The sequence below is a fragment of the Ananas comosus genome, linkage group 10 (assembly GCF_001540865.1).
Source record: "Ananas comosus cultivar F153 linkage group 10, ASM154086v1, whole genome shotgun sequence".
NCBI classification, from domain to species: Eukaryota; Viridiplantae; Streptophyta; class Magnoliopsida; order Poales; family Bromeliaceae; genus Ananas; species Ananas comosus.
Genome location: NC_033630.1, coordinates 4,890,951 through 4,898,958, shown reverse-complemented (window position 1 = coordinate 4,898,958; position 8,008 = coordinate 4,890,951).

Genomic DNA, 8,008 nt, shown 5'->3' with positions numbered 1-8,008 from the left:
TTTCTTGCCAAATGTGTTTTTCTCGAATCTAATGGCATGTCCGGCGGACTGATTACTTGTTGGAGCTCACGAGTTTTTAGTTGTAAAGAAGTGATTGTTAGAAACTATTCCATCTTGGTTTCATCGGATCAGAGAGTTCACCGAGTCACCGACCACCAGGCGAACCAGTGGAGCAGCGATCTTCGCTGTGTTCTCTGCCGGTACACAGATCGCCGGCGGGGATGATTGGGCGACCGGGGGCTGCCCAACGTCAGTGGTTTGCATCGGGCCTGGTGAGCGCACCGACCGAGCGCAGTCAGCGATGGGCATGCTGATCTTCGTTGAGTTCTTCGACGGTACGCCGATCTCCGGCGGGGATGATAGGGCGTCCGAGGGCTGCCCAATGTCTGGCGCTCGCATCGGGCCTGGTGAGCGCGACGATCGAGCGCGGTCAGCGAGGGGCGCGCTGGCTGAAGGCGACGGCGGGGAGGTGGATTGTGAAATTCAAAAATTTGGTGAAAAAGGGGGTGGAAGGGGTGGGTGGGGAGCTGAGTTTGCAGTGTATTTTTCCATTTTTGTTTGATGCATTTAAGGCTGGGTCAGGGGTGGAGAGGCCCGAGGCTAGGAAGGGGTTGTTTCAACCATCTGGACTACCCTCAAACCTGGTGGAAAGCAGTGAGAAGGAAAAGACTTTAATGCTTATTAGAGGGGACCATGTGATGTTGTGTGTAGGGAGAGTTTTTTCCAAGGTGGTGGTGGGTCTTTTCACGGGGGTGTGTGCCCACCTAGGGGACTGGGACTCCACTATGGGGTTTAACATTGGTGCTTTGGCTGGTGGAAGACCGGGTGCAGGGGAAGTCACCCACGACTCACGCTCCGGGGTTGAGGAGTGGATCGTGATCCCTTGAGGAGGTCAACGCTCTGACTTTTTCGAGTGTACCGAGACGGAGTTTCGAGCAGGGGATGATGCTGAGCTCTCGAGTCAGGGAGGGAGGCCCAATGATGGGGGTGGGACCCCGGCCCAGTTTGGGATGGGGTCAACCATATTGCTGAAGAAGAAAGATCTCACCTCTACTCGAGTCAGTGCGAGGCTCGCTTGTACCTATAGGACCTCAATTCTATGCAAAGCACTAATAAGAAAGAAGCGGTTGCAAGAGAGGTAAGGCTGTGGCGTCTCTGAGAACACGTTGAGGAAGATCGTGCACAAGTGCGGCTGCTGCGGGGTGAGACTGGATGGAGCGGAGGCGAAGAAATTCATTTAGTTCGCGAACATATGAGCACTTGGAGGGATATGTGGTCCTGGTCGTGGACACTTTTTGGTCACCTTTTGGGGGTGGTGTCTACGCTATTGTAATGTTTTGTGTTTGTAGCTGGAATGTTAGAGGGCTTAACGATCCCTCTAAATGTTTTGTGGTGCGCGATGTAATATCTAACTTACGCAACACAGTAGCGTGTTTCCAAGAATCTAAGGTCAATTATGTTTTGGGTTCCTTCCTTCGCAGTTTAGTTGGGTCTTTTCTTGCCAAATATGTTTTTCTCGAATCTAATGGCATGTCCGGCGGACTGATTACTTGTTGGAGCTCACGAGTTTTTAGTTGTAAAGAAGTGATTGTTAGAAACTATTCCATCTTGGNTACTTGGTATAGGAAGGAATAAGTTTTTTTCATATAGACAAAACTTCAAGTACCCTCTCATGTGGTTTACCACTTTCTTAAACTCTATAATTTAAAGCGTATCACTTTAATATTATGTGATTTTCATTTTCTCTTTCGTTACCCCTTTCATTAACCTTTTTGTTAAACCGACTATAAAATTAAAAATACGAAGTACTAAAATAAAAATTCGGTAAATCACATGGGAGGTATATGAAGTTTTGTCTATATGCTTTAATAGAGAAGTTAACGAAAAGACCGATGGAAAGAGAAAAATAAAATCACATATATTAAAATGATATACTTTAAATCATAAAGTAGTAAAGTGATAAAATGCTAAATCGTAAGGGGCGTATTTGAAGTTTTTCTTTTTCTTTTTTTCTGAAGCTGGAGATCTATATCTAATGATAGCTAAAATATTTTTCAGTATGAATTTTAATATTATTTTGGTCCATTTGTGAGCGATCTCACTCTTATAGCAGTATGTGGGGAAAGAAACTTCAGTGGGGAGCTCCCCAGTGAGGCTTCATTGAGTAGTTTTGATCCACTACTACGTGTTAGTTTCATCTCTATTCAAATGTAAAAATTCTTTCGCCTAGTGTTTATATGTATATAGTTTTGGGTTTTAGTATTAAAAGCACCCCTTCTCGAACTTGACTTGGAATGGCGACGTGTTTGGGGAGGGGAAGAAAGTAGCAGAGGAGAGGAGGCCGGTACAGGAAGATAGGAAGAAAAAAAAAAGTCGTGAAGATAGTGGTTTGGGCAGACGAGGTTGGTAGGAATTTACTGGTGAGCAAGGACCTCATTAATGGTGAACACTCGACCTTTCCTGATTTTGGAATTATCACGACTCGAGGTTTAGGGGAAGGAGTTACTACTGAGCTGCAAAGAGGAAGGGGGGAAGATGTAGGAGATCCACCTGGAGATTTATGGACGAGAAGTGACAGGAGGGTAGGTGGAAGGTGTAAATCAGAATTTACTGAGGCAAGGTCTTATAAAGAGGTGCTCCTGAGGGGGCCGGGATCACAACCTTCCAATTCACCATCCAGAACTCAGCACTCCTTCAGCCAAAGTGCCAAAAATAACACGAGCAGGAGGCGTGGTGGAAAGTGCTTCCGATGCCTAACTTCGGATCACTGGATAGCCGACTGTCGAGACCCTGTCAAGTGCGTTAGGTGCCGTAGATCCGGGCACCGAGCATCTACCTGCAAGGAAAAAGTTAGTTTAGTTAGAGAAAGGATGAACAGGGTGCTGCAGCGATGGGAACGTACACCGGGAGTGTATGTCCCGTATACAGAGGAATTTCTGCGAAGGAGGGAACAACGACGGAAAGCAGCATTGGCCGATGTGATCCAGCCGGCGAACTTAGGTCCGGATCCCACCCATACCATCGCGAACGCACTGGCATGACAGTTCGGAGGATACACCCAAGATTTTGCCGTTGCCCGTTTTCGGGAGCGCGACTTCGCAATCTTCCTACCGGAGTGGGTGTCTGCGAAAGTGATCGCTAGAAGGGAAATTCTCACCTTGGACGGCTTCTGGCTGCGATGTTTCGCCTAGGGCCTATACCGGGATGCACAGCCACACCGGATGGGCTTCCGAGTGTGGTTCAGATTGATTAACCTACCCTTTGAATGCTGGACTGTTGCCCGAGTTGCGGCGATAGTGTGTGGGTTCGAAAAGTTCGTCAAGGCTGATGAGGTGACGAAGGCGATGACGGATCTCCTGGCATTCCGATGTCAGATCATGCTGGACACACTGACCGACATCCTACAGAATCTGTCGATCGTGCTGGGAGAGGAACGTTTTCCTGTGGTGGTACATCTTGAAAGCTGAGAGCGAGCTGTCGACGGAGCTAGTGGCTATCCACCAGGCCCACCACAGGAAGGGAACGGTAATGGTAACTAGCAGGGAGGCATGGAACGGCCTGACAATCAGGCCACTAATGATCATGAGATAAACGAGCAGGTAACTGGCGAGGACGAAGGCGGAATCGATGAAGTCGGATCAGAGAGTCCGCCGAGTCGCCGACCACCAGGCGAACCAGTGGAGCAGCGATCTTCGCCGTGTTCTCTGCCGGTACACCGATCGTCGGCGGGGATGATTGGGCGACCAGGGGCTGCCCAACGTCAGCGGTTCGCATCGGGCCTGGTGAGCACACCGACCGAACGAGGCCAGCGATGGGCGTGCCGATCTTCGTCGAGTTCTTCGACAGTATGCCGATCTCTGACGGGGGTGATAGGGCGTCCGAGGGCTGCCCAACATCTGGCGCTCGCATCGGGCCTGGTGAGCGCGACTACCGAGCGCGGTCAGCGAGGGGCGCGCCGGCTGAGGGCGACGATGGGGAGGTGGATTGTGAAATTTGAAAATTTCGCGAAAAAGGGGGTGGAAAGGGTGGGTGGGGAGCTGAGTTTGCAGTGTATTTCCTCATTTTTGTTTGATGCATTTAAGGCTGGGTCAGGGGTGGAGAGGCCCGAGGCTAGGAGGAGGTTGTTTCAACCATCTGGACTACCCTCAAACCTGGTGGAAAGCAGTGAGAAGGGAAAGACTAATGCTTATTAGAGGGGACCATGTGATGTTGTGTGTAGGGGAAGTTTTTTCCAAGGTGGTGGTGGGTCTTTTCACGGGAGTGTGTGCCCACCTAGGGGACTGGGACTCCACTATGGGGTTTAACATTGGTGCTTTGACTGGTGGAAGACCGGGTGTAGGGGAAGTCACCCACGACTCACTCTCCGGGATCGAGGAGTGGACCGTGATCCCTTGAGGAGGTCAACGCTCCGACTTTTTCGAGTGTATCGAGACGGAGTTTTGGGCAGGGGATGGTGCTGAGCTATCGAGTCAGGGAGGGAGGCCCAATGATGGGGGTGGGAACCCGGCCCAGTTTGGGATGGGGTCAACCATATTGCTGAAGAAGAAGAATCTCACCCTTACTCGAGTCACTGCGAGGCTCGCTTGTACCGATAGGACCTCAATCCTATACAAAGCACTGATAAGAAAGAAGCGATTGCAAGAGGGGGACAGCGGCGGCGTCTCTGAGAACACGTTAAGGAAGATTGTGTACAAAAGCGGTTGCTGCGGGGTGAGACTGGATAGAGAGGAGGCGAAGAAATTCGTTAAGTTCGCGAACATATGAGTACTTGGAGGGATATGTGGTCCTGGTCGTGGACACTTTTTGGTCACTTTTTGGGAGTGGTGTCTACGCTGTTGTAATATTTTGTGTTTGTAGCTGGAATGGTAAAGGGCTTAACGATCCCTCTAAATGTTTTGTGGTGCGGGATGTAATATCTAACTTACGCAACACAATAGTGTGTTTCCAGGAATCTAAGGTCAATTATGTTTTGGGTTCCTTCCTTCGCAGTTTAGCTGGGTCTTTCCTTGCCAAATGTGTTTTTCTCGAATCTAATGGCATGTTCGGCGGACTGATTACTTGTTGGAGCTCATGATTTTTAGTTGTAAAGAAGTGATTGTTAGAAACTATTCCATCTCAGTTCTTTTGGAAATGGTTAACGGTGGAACACGGTTCTTTGTCACGAATGTATACGGACCAGCTTCTTGGGATGGTAAGGAGTACTTCTTTTCGAAATTATTGCTCTTGAAGGATTGTTGTAAGGGAAAATAGGTCATGTGCGGGAACTTTAATTGTACTAGAGGACAACACGAGCGAAAAGAGAAGATTTGGAGTTCTAGAGCGACGGATTTATTTAACAATCTCATCAGGGATCTCGAATTAATTGATCTCCCTATGACAAATCAATCGTTCACGTGGTGGTCCAATCTACAGAAGTCCCCTCCCTTGGCTAGACTGGACCGATTCCTAGTGTCAACTGATTGGGATCAGGAATTCCCCATATCCAAGGTGATCGGTCTTCCCAGAGTGGTTTCGGACCACAACCCCATCATTTTATCGGTTACGAATAATTTGACGAGAACGAGGACGACTTTCCGGTTCGAGGCTGCTTGGCTTAACCACAAGGACTTTCGGTCCAAGCTGCCTGGGTGGTGGGCGGAGGGCCGTAAGAATAAATCGGCAGTTCTTACATTCACAGCGAAATTGAGACACTGCCGTAGAAGAATAAAAGAGTGGTGTACTAACGAGTTCTACAGTATTAGACGAGCTAAGACTAAACTCTTGGAGGACATTCTGGACATCGACAAAGAGGAAGAAATGAATCACTTATCTCAAGATTTAGTCAAGAAGAGGGAGGAACTTAAAAATAAACTATTTGGGGTGCTTAAAGACGAGGAAGTATTGTGGAAAACTAGAGCGAAACAACACTGGTTATGGGAAGGCGATAGTAATATCAAATTCTTCCACGCTGTAGCCAATAGTCGTAGAAGAGTGAACAGAATTGACTCGTTAGAAGAGGAAGGAAGGGTGTATCAATCTGAAGATGAGAAGCATAACTTACTATTCCAGAAATTCAAGAACCTATTCACACCAGATGATTGGGCACCGTCTTCATTCGGAGATTGGAGTGAGCTCTTTAAGACAAGGCGGGTCGATACTAGCAACCTAACGCACATTACGAGACCATTCAGTGCTGAAAAAATTAAACAGGCCGTTTTTCAGCTAGGCAGCGACAAGGTGCCTAGGCCGGATGGTTTCCCTCTGAGTTTCTACCAATCCTTTTGGAATACTATAAAGGAGGATATCATGAATATTTTTCACGAGATGTTTGAGAGGATGCTAATCACCAGCCCTATTGATTACGCCTACATCTGCCTAATCCCGAAAAAGGAAGCAGCTAACCGGGCAAATGATTTTCGCCCTATAAATCTCCTGAACGAGATCCAGAAGATTCTATCCAAGGTTTTAGCAAATCGGTTGGAGCTTATTATGGGTAACCTGATTCCCATTTCCAATTGGCCTTCCTGAAGGGAAGAAACATCTCTGATGCTTTTGTAACGGTACACGAACTATTTGGTTGGGGGAGTAAGCAGGGGATTGAGGGAATCGGGATAAAAGTGGGACTTTGAGAAGGCGTATGATCGAATCTACTGGCTTTTCCTATTTCGTACTTTGGAGTGGTGGGGATTTGACATGAAGTGGATCAACTGGATCAAACTAAGTGTCTACAATGCCAAGGTCGCAATATTGGTTAATGGCATACCAACGAACTTGATAAAGATGAAAAGGGGTTACGGCAGGGCGACCCTTTATCACCTTTCCTCTTCCTGCTTATAGCAGAGTGCCTTGCCAGGCTAACGGATGAAGCATCAACGAACAACCTTATTAGCGGTATCGGTCCCTCTGACGAATCAAGGGTCCACATTATCCAATTTGCAGATGATATTTCTTCTTCTGTGAGGCCAAGAAGAGATATATGAGAAACCACCTTTTTCTTTGGAAACTTTTTGAATGGGCATCTGGAATGAGAATCAACAGAGAGAAGTCGAAAATTTTTTATATGGGCCTGGTGGAAGGAAAAGCGAGAAGGTTAGCGCATATACTCGGATGCAAACTCGGTAGTTTACCGACCAAGTACTTGGGTTTGCCGTTGACGATCAGACCCCCGTCCAATGAGGATTGAAGGGAAATCATCGGCAAGATATAGAGTAGAATCGATGGATGACAAGCGAAACTACTGTCGCAGGGTGGTAGACTCATTCTAGCTAACGCTGTTCTCACTAACCTACCCCTATATTATCTCGCTGTGTTCCAGACACCCAAATAGGTCGTTAAACGCATTGAGACACTACGGCGGGATTTCTTTTGGAAAGGTGGCCTCACCTCGCCTGGCAAGGGTTGCCTCGTGTCTTGGAAGAGCGTCTGTAGAAGCAAGAAGGAGGGTGGGCTTGGTATCCTAGATATGGCTTTGATGAATCAAGCGCTTCTGGTTAAATGGTGGTGGAAATTCTATACCGCGCCTGAACTACAATGGAATAAGTTAATTCATGTATTGTTCTACCTAGGGAGAAGACCGTTGAAGGAGGGTCAGAGCTTTAGACCATTCTCCTTTTGGTGGAAAGGAGTACTAGGATAGAAAGATATTTTTAAATGGGGAGTGTCCTATAAATTGGGTAATGGGCAAAGTTTTGATTTTTGGAAGGACCAGTGGTGTGGGAAAACCACACTTCTGTCATTTTTTCCAGAGTTGTCCCCTCTCCTGCCCCATAAAAACCTGTTAATCAGTGAATGCTCCAATGGTAATGAATGGTGTTGGCATAAGATTCTAAGTAGCGTCAACACTACTGTTCAATGAGTACACCTACGCATCGTGGCACTGAAGGAAAGGATCTCCAGCTACAGAACTGGTCAAGGAAAGGACAGTGTGTATTGGCGGTGGAACCTTGATGGTCGTTTTACTGTGAGATCTACATATGTTGCGTTAAGTGATGGAGGAATGAGGGATGCCAGGGCTTATGAGATTTGGAGA